Consider the following 12901-nt stretch of genomic DNA (forward strand, 5'->3'; position numbering starts at 1 on the left):
TGTGGTCCCTTACGGCTCTTCTTCAACATAAATGCGTAAAAAGACGTCACAATGCTGTAGACACCTTGGGGAATACTTAGAAAACGTAAGCTCATTCGTAGCTCATTCACAGCCATATAAGGAGTCATTGGCATGAGGCGATTTTAAAGAATGCGGCACTTCCTGATTGGATTTTTATCTGGGTTTCGCCTGTAACATCAGTTCTGTTCCACTCACAGACAATATCTTTGCAGTTTTGGAAATGTCAGAGTGTTTTCTATCCAAAGCTGTCAATTATATGCATAGTTGAGCATCTTTTTGTGACAAAATATCTTGTTTAAAACGGGAACGTTTTTCATCCAAAAATGAAAATACTGCCCCTAGAGTAGCAACAGTGCTGTAGGTCTTTATTTATTTTTATTTAACCTTTATTTTACTACATAAAGGTCTACTTACTATACTGGCATCTTGACCCAGTTTATGGTCATTGTCTGCATTTGGAGAAGAAAAAATGTAGGCTAACAGCCAACATTAGTTACAATACTAGAAATGTACATGTAAATAGACGTAAACGTAACAAAATATTGCTATAATCCTACCTTGAAAGAAACAACGTGTTCCCAGAAACACCTCTCTGACATAGGGTCCAGCATATCTCTTCATGATTTCTTCCTCAAAGAAATCTCAAGCCATGATACCTGAAAAAGGAGGCAACAATGAATTATTGTGGAAGGTGTAGGCTATAATATTTGATGTACCTTTTGCTTTGTAAATAGCTCAACTTACCATCAAATAAGGGCCTGGTCCCTGCTGAGAATTACCCCCACACATGGAGTTTGAGGGGATGCTTGGGACTCAGCTTGCTTGATGTTCTTCCTTTTTTTCTCAAGGGCCATGGTTGATTCATCTGTGAAGATGACGTCGTTGAATGTCTTGCCAGCTTTGATCCATGCCTGGGACTGCAACATGCAAAGTTCTTTGTTTGTCAGACAAATCATTGGGTCGAAACTACAGAACAGTACAAAACAAGAGAACACACATGGTTAATGTTCTAAAAAAATATAATGATATTATATACAGTGCCTTGCGAAAGTATTCGGCCCCCAAAAAGTATTTAGTCAGCCACCAATTGAACAAGTTCTCCCATTTAAAAAGATGAGAGGCCTGTAATTTTCATCATAGGTACACTACAATTATGACAGACAAAATGAGAGAAAAAAATTCCAGAAAATCACATTGTAGGATTTTTAATGAATTTATTTGCAAATTATGGTGGAAAATAAGTATTTGGTCAATAATAAATGTTATCTCAATACTTTGTTATATACCCTTTGTTGGCAATGACAGAGGTCAAACGTTTTCTGTAAGTGTTCACAAGGTTTTCACACACTGTTGCTGGTATTTTGGCCCATTCCTCCCTGCAGATCTCCTCTGGAGCAGTGATGTTTTGGGGCTGTTGCTGGGCAACACGGACTTTCAACTCCCTCCAAAGATTTTCTATGGGGTTGAGATCTGGAGACTGGCTAGGCCACTCCAGGACCTTGAAATGCTTCTTACAAAGCCACTCCTTTGTTGCCCTGGCGGTGTGTTTGTGATCATTGTCATGCTGAAAGACCCAGCCACGTTTCATCTTCAATGCCCTTGCTGATGGCAGGCTTTGTTACTTTGGTCCCAGCTCTCTGCAGGTCATTCACTAGGTCCCCCTGTGTGGTTCTGGGATTTTTGCTCACTGTTCTTTTTATCATTTTGACCCCACAGGGTGAGATCTTGCGTGGAGCCCCAGATCGAGGGAGATTATCAGTGGTCTTGTATGTCTTCCATTTCCTAATAATTGCTCCCACAGTTGATTTCTTCAAACCAAGCTGCTTACCTATTGCAGATTCAGTCTTCCCAGCCTGGTGCAGGTCTACAAGTTTGTTTCTGGTGTCCTTTGACAGCTCTTTGGTCTAGTTCATCGTGGAGTTTGGAGTGTGACTGTTTGAGGTTGTGGACAGGTGTCTTTTATACTGACAACAAGTTCAAACAGGTGCCATTAATACAGGTAACGAGTGGAAGACAGAGGAGCCAATAAAAGAAGAAGTTACAGGTCTGTGAGAGCCAGATCTTGCTTGTTTGTAGGTGACCAAATACTTATTTTCCACCATAATTTGCAAATAAATTCTTTAAAAATCCTACAATGTGATTTTCTGGGGAAAAAAAATCTCATTTTGTCTATCATAGTTGAAGTGTACCTATGATGAAAATTACAGGCCTCTCTCATCTTTTTAAGTGGGAGAACTTGCACAATTGGTGGCTGACTAAATACTTTTTTGCCCCACTGTATATATATATATATATATATACACATGTACATATATATATTTACATACATATACAAAAAAATTCTTACTGAGCATTTCCATAAGTCCACTCAAGTTTCTTCAACTGTCTAATGACTGTGATTAGAGCGATGTTGATGTTGTGCCGTGATGCCAGCAGATTCCAGATGGCCTTTGCCGATCGCTCATCATCTTCAACCATCAGTGAGTCGATCACTTGAATAGTCTTGCTGGAAATGGAATACAATGTAGAAATGATTTAAGCATTATTTTTTAGCATAATTAGGCCTACAGTACATTAGCCTACTGTCCCTGATCATTTTCCTGGGCTTTCGTGTTCGGCATAAAACAAGCATCTGATAGCGAGTGCTAATCAAATGAGTGCTGCTAAAATAGTAAAATATGCCAATAAATCTTTTTTTAGATCTCTTGGATTACAATGTTTGCTTTGTTACCCTTTCTTACATCAAGTCATATATCCACTATTTTGGGAATGACTTCTTAAATAACATTTTGCCATATGATCAGCTGACGCCAGTTAGCCTATCATTCATAACTGTTTGAATTTCAGGACTACACTCCTTTTTTTGTTCCTAAAGGGGTATATTTGCGTGTCACTGGTGTGGTACCCTGTAAGGTACATCCTTTGTACCTTTAGTTATTTTACTAGGCAGTTAAGAACAAATTCTTATTTTCAATGATGACCTAGGAACAGTGGGTTATTAACTGCCTGTTCAGGGGCAGAATGACAGATTTGTACTTTGTCAGCTCGGGGATTTGAACTTGCAACCTTTCGGTTACTAGTCCAACACTCTAACCACTAGGCTAGCCTGCCGCCCCAGGGTAGGTATATATTTGTACCACAGTTCATACCTCAGATAGTAACTTTCTTACATACAGTGCATTCGTAAAGTATTCAAAACCTTTATTCACATTGTGTTACGTTACAGATAAAATTGATTAAATAGTTGTTTTCTCATCAATACCCCATAATGACAAAGCAAAAATACGTTTTTCAAAACTTGTGCAAATCTATAGAAAAATAAAACTGAAATATCACATTTACATAAGTATTCAGACCCTTCAGTACCCTAGTCAGTACTTTGTTGAAGCATCTTTAGCAGCGATTACAGCCTCACGTCTTCTTGGGTATGACGCTACAAGCTTGGCACACCTGTTTGGGTATTTTCTCCCATTTTTCGCTGCAGATCCTCTCAAGCTCTGTCAAGTTGGATGGGGAGCATTGCTGCCTAGGTATTTTCAGGTCTTTCCAGAGATGTTCGATCAGGTTCAAGTCCGGGCTCTGGATGGGCCACTCAAGGACAATCAAAGATTTGGCCTGAAGTCACTCCTGCGTTGTGTTGGCTGTGTGCCTAGGGTCGTTGTCCTGCCGGAAGATTAACCTTTGCCCCAGTATGAGGTCCTGAGTGCTCTGGGGCAGGTTTTCATTGAGGATCTCTCTGTACTTTGCTCCGTTCATCTTTCCCTCAATCCTGACTAGTCTCCAAGTCCCTGCCGCTGAAAAACATCCCCACAGCATGACGCTGCCACCACCATGCTTCACCTGGTGCCAGGTTTCCTCCAGACGAGATACTTGGCATTCAGGCCAAAGAGTTCCATTTTGGTTTCATCAGACCAGAGGATCTTGTTTCTCATGGTCCTTTAGGTGCCTTTGGCAAACTCCAAGTGGGCTGTCTTGTGCCTTTTATTGGGGAGTGGCTTCCATCTAGCCACTCTACCATAAAGGCCTGATTGGTGTAGTGCTGCAGAGATGGTTCTGTCCTTGTTCTCCCATCTCCACAGAGGAATTGTGGAGCTCTATCAGAGTGACCATCGGGTTCTTGGTCTCCTGCCCGCTAAGGCCCTTCTCCACTGATTGCTCAGTTTGGCCGGGCGGCCAGCTCTACAAAGTCTTGTTGGTTCCAAACTTCTTCCATTTTTGAATGATGGAGGCCACTGTGTTCTTCAATGCTGCAGAAATATTTTGGTACCGTTCCCCAGATCTGTGTCTTGACATAATCCTGTCTCAGAGCTCTACGGACAATTCCTTTGACCTCATGGCTTGGTTTTTGCTCTGACATGCACTGTCAACTGTGGGACCTTATATAGACAGGTTTGTGCCTTTCCAAATCATGTCCACTTTACTGAATTTACCACAGATCAACTCCAATCAAGTTGTAGAAACATCTCAAGGATGATCAATGGAAACAGGATGCACCTGAGCTCAATTTCGAGTCTCATAACAAAGGGTCTGAATACTTATGTAAATAAGGTATTACTGTTTGACATTTTTAAGAAATTAGCAAACATTTCTAAAAACCTGTTTTTGCTTTGTCATTATGGGGTATTGTGTGTAGATTGATGAGGAAAAATGTGCATTAAATCAATTTTAGAATAAAGCTATAACGTAACAAACTGGGGAAAAAGGGAAGGGATCGGAATATTTTCCGAATACACCGAACAAAATATGAACACAACATGCAACAATTTCAAAGAGTTACAGTTCATATAAGGAAATCTGTCAATTTAAATAAATTCATAAGGCCCTAGTCTATGGATTTCACATGCCTGGGAATACAGATATGCATCTGTTGGTCACAGATTGATACCTTAAAAAAAAGGTATGGGCTTGGATAAGAAAACCAGTCTGTCTGTATCCGGTGTGACCACCATTGGGAAAGGGAAAGGGGAGACCTAGTCAGTTGTACAACTGAATGTATTCAACTGAAAGGCTTCTTCCGCATTTAACCCAGACCAGGTCGCAGTTGTAAATGAGAACTTCTTCTCAACTAGCTTACCTGGTTAAATAAAGGTGAAATAAAATTTGAAAAAATAAAACACTTGTCATCTTATGTCCAGACCATTTACTCATTTTCAGGGCCATTAATACTATTAAAATGGTTATGGTTATGCTGACAAGGAAAAATACTTGGGGGGGGGGGGGGGTATTTCTCTGACCAACACCTATAGCGTTAGTCAGTCGAGCATTCCTTGACTTCATTCCGTGAATATTCAGTCGTTAAACGCCTAAAACAAAACAAAATGTGCACTTTGTGACAAAATGCCCAGTTTTCTATTGTACCATAACAACTTTGGTAAGCACACAGGCTATAGCTTAAACAAGCACTAGCATACTCACTCACTAGCACACTCACATGGTCTCCATGCAGGCAGTATCCAACAGGCCTCATCCAGAAACGGACATCTTGGCAAGGACAAATAATGGCATCAGTAAATGTTTCATTTCAAAAAAGGTTTTTGCAAACCCAAATATTAATGTTGAACTGTCTTATGAAAGCACATTGGGATTTAGCCTACTGGTTAGAACTTTGCATCAAATACAAATAAATAAATGATATATGTTTTATTGTCACATACACCGGATAGGTGCAGTGAAATGTGTTGTTTTAAAGGTTTTACCTGTCCATGTTGAACTTGTAACCTGAGAAAGTGGATCTTGATTGCAATAACTTTCTCTGTTATCAACCTAATATCTGTGAAACAATGAAATGTGTGTTCTGCACAATGTTAATCTTTCCTTTTAATAATGTCAAACAATCTCCATCCATCATTTCACAATTTGTGTGTGTTGGGTTTGAAGTTCCTGTAGGGTGTGACTAAAGCAACGTTTTCATTCACCACCCTGAACCTAGATACTGTAACTGTTATTCAATAGCATCACATGCAATTTCCTCAGCAGATAATGAGCTATAAACCATGAGTCAAATCTGTCCATGAAGACCAGCTCAGAAAACCAATAAGTTAAAGGTGAAAATAGTCGAGAAACATTGCAGAAAAATAGAACCAAACATTGGTTCCACATCCTTTGAAATGAATGCATATTACAGTAAGAAATTATGTAACCTTTACATTATTATGTTTAACAACACATTTGTGAGGAGATGCATTAGCCAAGCGGGCTCGAACCTAAGTGGTAGGAGACAGTGGGGTAAGACGTGCCAAAGGGTTAGTTGAGCCATTCCTTGTTTCTAGGAAACCACACACAAAATGAATAATATGACCATTACAAATGTAGAGCTCATCATTGCATGGAGTCTGTGAAGGCAGAAACCATATGGAAAATATGGTAAGCAACAAATGCCCAGCAACAGCCCCAAAGGTCCAAAAAACAGATTTTAGATGAATGTATTGTTTTATAGGTTTCATGATGCTTGTACAATATATACAAAAGTATGTGGACACCCCTTCAAATGAGTGGATTCGGCTATTTCAGCATCTCCCATTGTATATAAAATCGAGCACACAGCCATGCAATCTCCATACACAAACATTGGCAGTAAAATGGTCCGCACTGAAGAGCTCAGTGACTTTCAATGTGGCACCGTCATAGGATGCCACCTTTTCAATAAGTCAGTGTGTCAAATTTCTAACCTGCTTGAGCTGACCCGGACAACTGTAAGTGCTGTTATTGTGAAGTGGAAACATCTAGGAGCAACAACGGCTCAGCCGCGAAGTGGTAGTCCACGCAAGCTCACAGAAAGTGACCGCAGAGTGCTGAAGTGCATAGCGTGTACAAATCGCCTGTCATCGGTTACAACACTCACTACCGAGTTCCAAACTGCCTCTGGAATCAACTTCAGCACAAGAACTGTTCGTTGGTAAAGTGTGGTGGAGGAGAAATAATGGTCAGGGGCTGTTTGTCATGGTTCGTGCGAGGCCCCTTAGTTCCAGTGAAGGGAAAGCTTAATGCTACAGCATACAACGTCATTCAGAATGAATCTGTGCTTCCAACTTTGGTAAAGGTTGTTTCCTGTTTCAGGATGACAATGCCCCCGTGCACAAAGCAAGGTCCATACAGAAATGGTTTGTTGAGATCGGTGTGGAAGAACTTGACTGGCTTGCACATAGCCCAACATCCACCCCATCAAACACCTTCGGGATGATTTGGAACGCCGAGGTCAGTGCCGGACCTCATTAATGCTTTTGTGGCTGAATGGAAGAAAGTCCCTGCAGCAATATTAGAACATCTAGTGGAAAGCCTTCCCATAAGAGTGGAGGCTGTTATAGCAGCGTAGGAGGGACCAGCTCCATATTAATGCACATGATTTTGGAATGAGATGTGCCACGGGCAGGTGGTCACATACTTTTGGTTTTGAGTTGCTATTAGAATACACATTAACTGCAACCAAGCATCCGGATTGTGTGGGTGTATGTCGATAAAAGATCTGATCAGTGATAACATCTGGACAGAAGGGTTTGCCATGTACACAGGTGACACCTGTCTTGGCAGGTGTCTTGGCAGGTGGCACCTCTTTACTGATTCGCTCTTATTTGGAAGCCCAACCAAATATAAGGCATGCACCCAGGAGCCCATCAAGCCAGTCATCCAGGTAAGATATTTCAGATTTTTTGTAAGGTTGTAGAAAAATTATTGTATTACTCATTTCCCTTGACAATACTATGTTTGGGGTGTTTCTGATGTGTCTAAAGTTGTCTTTACACTAGCATACCATAATGTAGAATCCATTTGGCATGCCCTTTAGATGTTTTACTGCTTATACATTCCAGTCCTTCTCACAGAAAGGTTGTTGTGTGGTGTCAAGGGATAACCATTTGTATTTTACTTTGCGCCGTAAGGATGAAGGGGTCACTGCAATGCTTCGTGGTTCTGCTGCTTACTGGTAAGTAGTAGATAGTGAGCAAGCAATTTTTTGTGGACATGACTGTAGAATACTGTATTATAAACGGGGTGGTTCGAGCCCTGAATGGTGATTGGCAGAAAGCCATGGTACAGCAGACCGTATACACAATTGACAAAAAAAATTATTACTTACTGTTCTAATTACGTTGGCAACCAGTTTATAATAGCAATAAGCCACCTTGGGGGTTTGTGGTATATGGGGGCGGCAGGGTAGCCTAGTGGTTAGAGCTTTGGACTAGTAATCGAAAGGTTGCAAGTTCAAATCCCCAAGCTGGCAAGGTACAAATCTGTCATGCTGCCCCTGAACAGGCAGTTAACCCACTATTCCTAGGCTGTCATTGAAAATAAGAATTTGTTCTTAACTGACTTGCCTAGTAAAATTAAAAAATATGTCTAATGACTTTTTCTAGGCACACCTTGATGCGTTAAGTACAGCCGTTAGCCTTGGTATGAACGACGTGGAAGGTGTGTTCCACGACGCGCGAGCAGAGTGAGACTGGCCTTCCACGGAGTAGCATTATTTACTGTGCAAATTTACAGGGCGTTATTGGAAATACTGAACACACTAGAAAGCCCTTCAAGTCAATCAGAAAAAAAGTATTCAACAATGCCATGGTATAATCTTTTTTTACTTTTTTTTTACTATCTGTGGTATAATGGCCATATACCACACCCCTTCAGGCCTTATCACTTAATTATTCCATGGAATTGTCGCGTATTCCTTTCTGATTGGTTTGAAGGGCTTTCTAGAGTGTGCATTATTTACCTACAGTATATAACGCACAGGATATTTACATGAATTCAATGGCTATAGCACATTTTTCCAAGTTTTGTTTGAGCTGCTTTTGAACGTAAAAGTCAAATTGAAAACAGTATTGGTATTGTTGAATTATATTTTAATAATAGCAAGCTTGGACTGATAGTTTTGGTTAGCTAAACTAGGAAATATGTTTGTTCGGTTACCTCGGCAACTACTGTAGGTAGTAAACTTGCAAGCTACTTCAGTGGATGTTGAACACATTTCTACTGGCAAATGAACACATTTCTAGTGGCAAGTATGTTAAATTAAATTATATAGTAAGTACTACATGAGAGAGAGAGAGAGAGAGAGAGAGAGAGAGAGAGAGAGAGAGAGAGAGAGAGAGAGAGAGAGAGAGAGAGAGAGAGAGAGAGAGAGAAACGTGGGCAGATCTCATTGCCAACAGTAGCAAAACAGGCATTGTGACATAGAACAATAAGCTGGGAATAGAACGTTCGGAAGGCGAGTTGGTGACACAGTGCTCAATAGAACTATTAGGTTGAAAACTATTAGGGTGAAAAATGCCCTAAAATAAGGCCTGTTTTTTCTGGATTACTTCAAAACTACGGCAAGCACCTGTGCATATGGGAATATTATGAAACTGGGCCCATGGTGGATGCAATGAACTAGTTATTATCCGAAAAAAAGCATGGTTGAAAATGTCGTGTGTCCAGCCTACCAACAGCACTAGATGATCGAGGGATACTACAGTGTGTAGTATAGTATTCTACAAAATTAGATAGTAAGGGACAGATCGCTATTTACTACTGGGGAAGAGGGGTGATCCAAAATAGGGTGGGTTGTAAAACTTTTTTTTGTTGCTCTGGGGGGATTTTTTTAATTTATTTGGGTACAGAGGAGGGTAGTGCATTTTTCCCAGGTTTACATTTGCTATTTGCAGGTTTTACTTGCATGTGTCTCCCCTTTATCAAGGTGTTTAGGTACTTTCCTTACGCACTACGCTTTTCCATGTGCTAACTTTTACTATACCACAGGTCACTATAGTCTACCTGTCTAATGGTCTATCCTGCACTCATAGTAACCATTCATAGTAACAATAGTGGTATGTGGATTGTTTGTCCAGATCTTCAATAGGCTAACTAGCAATCATACCACACATATAAGCATTCAAAACTGCATCAATTGTAATATGAATCCACAAGAACCAAAAGGAATAAGGATAGGCAGTGGAGGCCAGGTGCATCATTTTTTTATTTTTTTATTTTACCTTTATTTTACTAGGCAAGTCAGTTAAGAACAAATTCATTGTGCATGAAAGAACAGTCAAGATGAGACACACAGCTCAAATCTCCTTAATTGATGTTATTTAGGAACAATACAATTATCCTACCTAGACTAGCCTACAACACTACAATGCAATGAATCATAGCATTATTGTTTTCAAGCAAGTACAACATTCTACACTAGGCTGCATTGAAAATTAAATTGGAATAACTTGAATAACTCATTTTAGATCAGTTGTGAGTATACTCTCGACAGATAAGGCACAGTAGCAGTCTGAAAGTATTGGCTCTATTTTTACTTCTGATAATGAACTCTGTCTGTTGCAGATCATCATTCTCCCAAGTCCTTCTATAATAATGTGGCCACATATGCCTCCAGCAGGCCCAGTTATTCAGGAAAGCTTAACACATGCCCTGTCTCCTCTCCAATCTGAGCGGTTATTCTTTGTACACCTAGAACCAACGCTTCAATATAGCCTAAATATTTATAATTTAACTTAGAAATTGTATTATGTTTTATATGTGGCATAACACAACCAGTCACAATGTTTTAATCTGATTAGGCTACTTCAAAAGTCTCTTCAAGGCCTGCGCACATTCATCCCAAATATAATTTCATCCTCGTCAAAATGGCTTGACATTGATTAGCGTAAAGTAGCCTACATGTCAGATAAAGAAAAATGCCACAACATCATGAGAAAGCATGCAGGTTGTTAAACTACAGATTAAACAAATGATGATGAACTTCACAGAGTGGTGAAAGTGCACAGTGATGAGGTTGATGCTCCTTTCCAATAAATATCTAGGGTCTTATTATGGTGAATGATAATCGATGCTTGGCTGCAATTTGGCAATAACATTTTTTTGTACTTTTGTCCATAATAATCTCATCATGTAGTGGGCTATAGCCTCCACTGTATCTGGGAACTGTTGGCTCGAGTGCACATACCAATACCAGAGTGGGCACATTCAGTATAGACTACGTATAAACCAAAAAAAATTGTGACAAAACCATCAGTAGGCACAGAGGTGATAATGCGATGGAAACCCATTTAACTTGTATTTTTTATTCGGTATGTGGGAATTTAACTTCAAAATAAATGTTTATGCGGCTACATATTCACGCACAGACTTTTATCTGCAACAAGTCAATTTGATGGAAACACAATTCTGATAGGAAAATGGTCCAGGGTTTCCCTTAGCCGATAGACCTAATTGCCGTCTTTTTGCCCCCCGAAAAATACAATGCTGATAACAATATAATGCTTATCGTTATACAACATTTTCTGATAAATGAATGAATTAGACGCCTTCTGAAGCCTACATCTATTTCTGAGTAGCAGACACAGTAGCCATCTAACAGTAATGCATGTCGGTGTTGTATAACCAAGGCCCTTCTCCCCCGAATGCTCAGTTTGGCCGGGCGGGTAGCTCTAGAAAGTGTCTTGGTGATTTCAAACTCCTTCCATTTAAGAATTGTGGAGGCCACTGTGTTCTTGGGGACCTTCAATGCTGCAGAAATGTTTTGGTACCCTTCCTGCCCCAAGCATCTAAAGAATAGCCGATAGCTACAGACCAGACAAACAAGCTTGAAAGAATTCTACTTAAACTCCCCCCTCATTCTTATCTGGAGGTTGAGCATATTTTTTTGTCTGTATCTCTGCAATGAGTCTATCTCTGTAGCCTAATTGTATATATTTATGTAAAAAAATTGACCCACAATGGTAATAAGTCCCTGACTTTATTGTGCAATCCCAGTCACTTTTTAAAATCTTTGTCTATATATGTATTTTGTTAACTGATAAAATCAAACATTCCTAAGCTGTGCAGCATCAATGTGATGAATGGACAGAGACATCTGTTACAAAACATCAAGAAGTTTAATGATATTGTGAGATTGTCAAGCCAAGCCTTAGATACTGGGTAAGCTTACAAGGTAGGGAGTGCGGCTGTCCATGACTAAAAAAATAAAATTCTTACAGCATGGCAAAGATTCAAAACAGCCGAAATTGTAAAATTGCTTTATTCAACATGTTGAAGTTGCGTGAGGCTTAGAGCTCACAACTCAAAAGGCAACAGAAATAGGATTTGTCTTATTTCTGTAGATATATATGGATTGTTTATAAAGCCAGGCACATTTAACCGTTAGGCTATTGATTACAGACCTAATTAAGTTGGGTTTTCCTCTCTCCTCACTTTTCTTAGACAAAGGCAAGGGTTGTTTTTTCTTCTCACTCAGCTGCTGCCTCCGCCGCATTGTTCTCAACACCAATATACTGGTTAACTTTTCCATTATGCACATAGCAACATGGTCTAGGAAAAGGTACCAATTCAAATGCGCATAGAAGATTAAGCTATGTTTCAGAACTGCGGACAGCGTCCGCTATCTAACGCGGGTGAAAGCACATTGGTCATAAAATAATACAACTTTTTATTAGTGTTGCACCCAGGGTTGCAAAATTCGAGGAATGTTCTATACATTCACTGGTTTTCCAAAAATACTGGTTGGAAGACTCCGGATTTCCTGTTTATTCCATCCTGATTCAGGTTCACCTCTAAACTGTATTTTGGGAAAACCAGGGAATTTACTGAAAGTTTCAGTAATTTTGCAACCCTAGTTGCACCATTGTTCTTACATAATATAACCATATACAATTTCAGTAGCACATGTCTTAGAGTGATGGACTGTGCCACCCTACAGCCTCCACAATGGATTAGTCCACTGTGACAGGCGCAAATCAGATTGGTGTCTTGTGCACTATGAAAAAATATATTTGTTTGAGACTGCTTAAATAAAGAAATCTCAGTCGACCAAAATGGGGCCAGCTCTGGTAGGGAGGGATGTATTTTCTCTTTATCCAGATTAACAGTCTACTATTTTGGTGTTGAACAAGCAATC

This window comes from Oncorhynchus masou, chromosome 13, assembly GCF_036934945.1.
Source record: "Oncorhynchus masou masou isolate Uvic2021 chromosome 13, UVic_Omas_1.1, whole genome shotgun sequence".
NCBI lineage: Eukaryota > Metazoa > Chordata > Actinopteri > Salmoniformes > Salmonidae > Oncorhynchus > Oncorhynchus masou.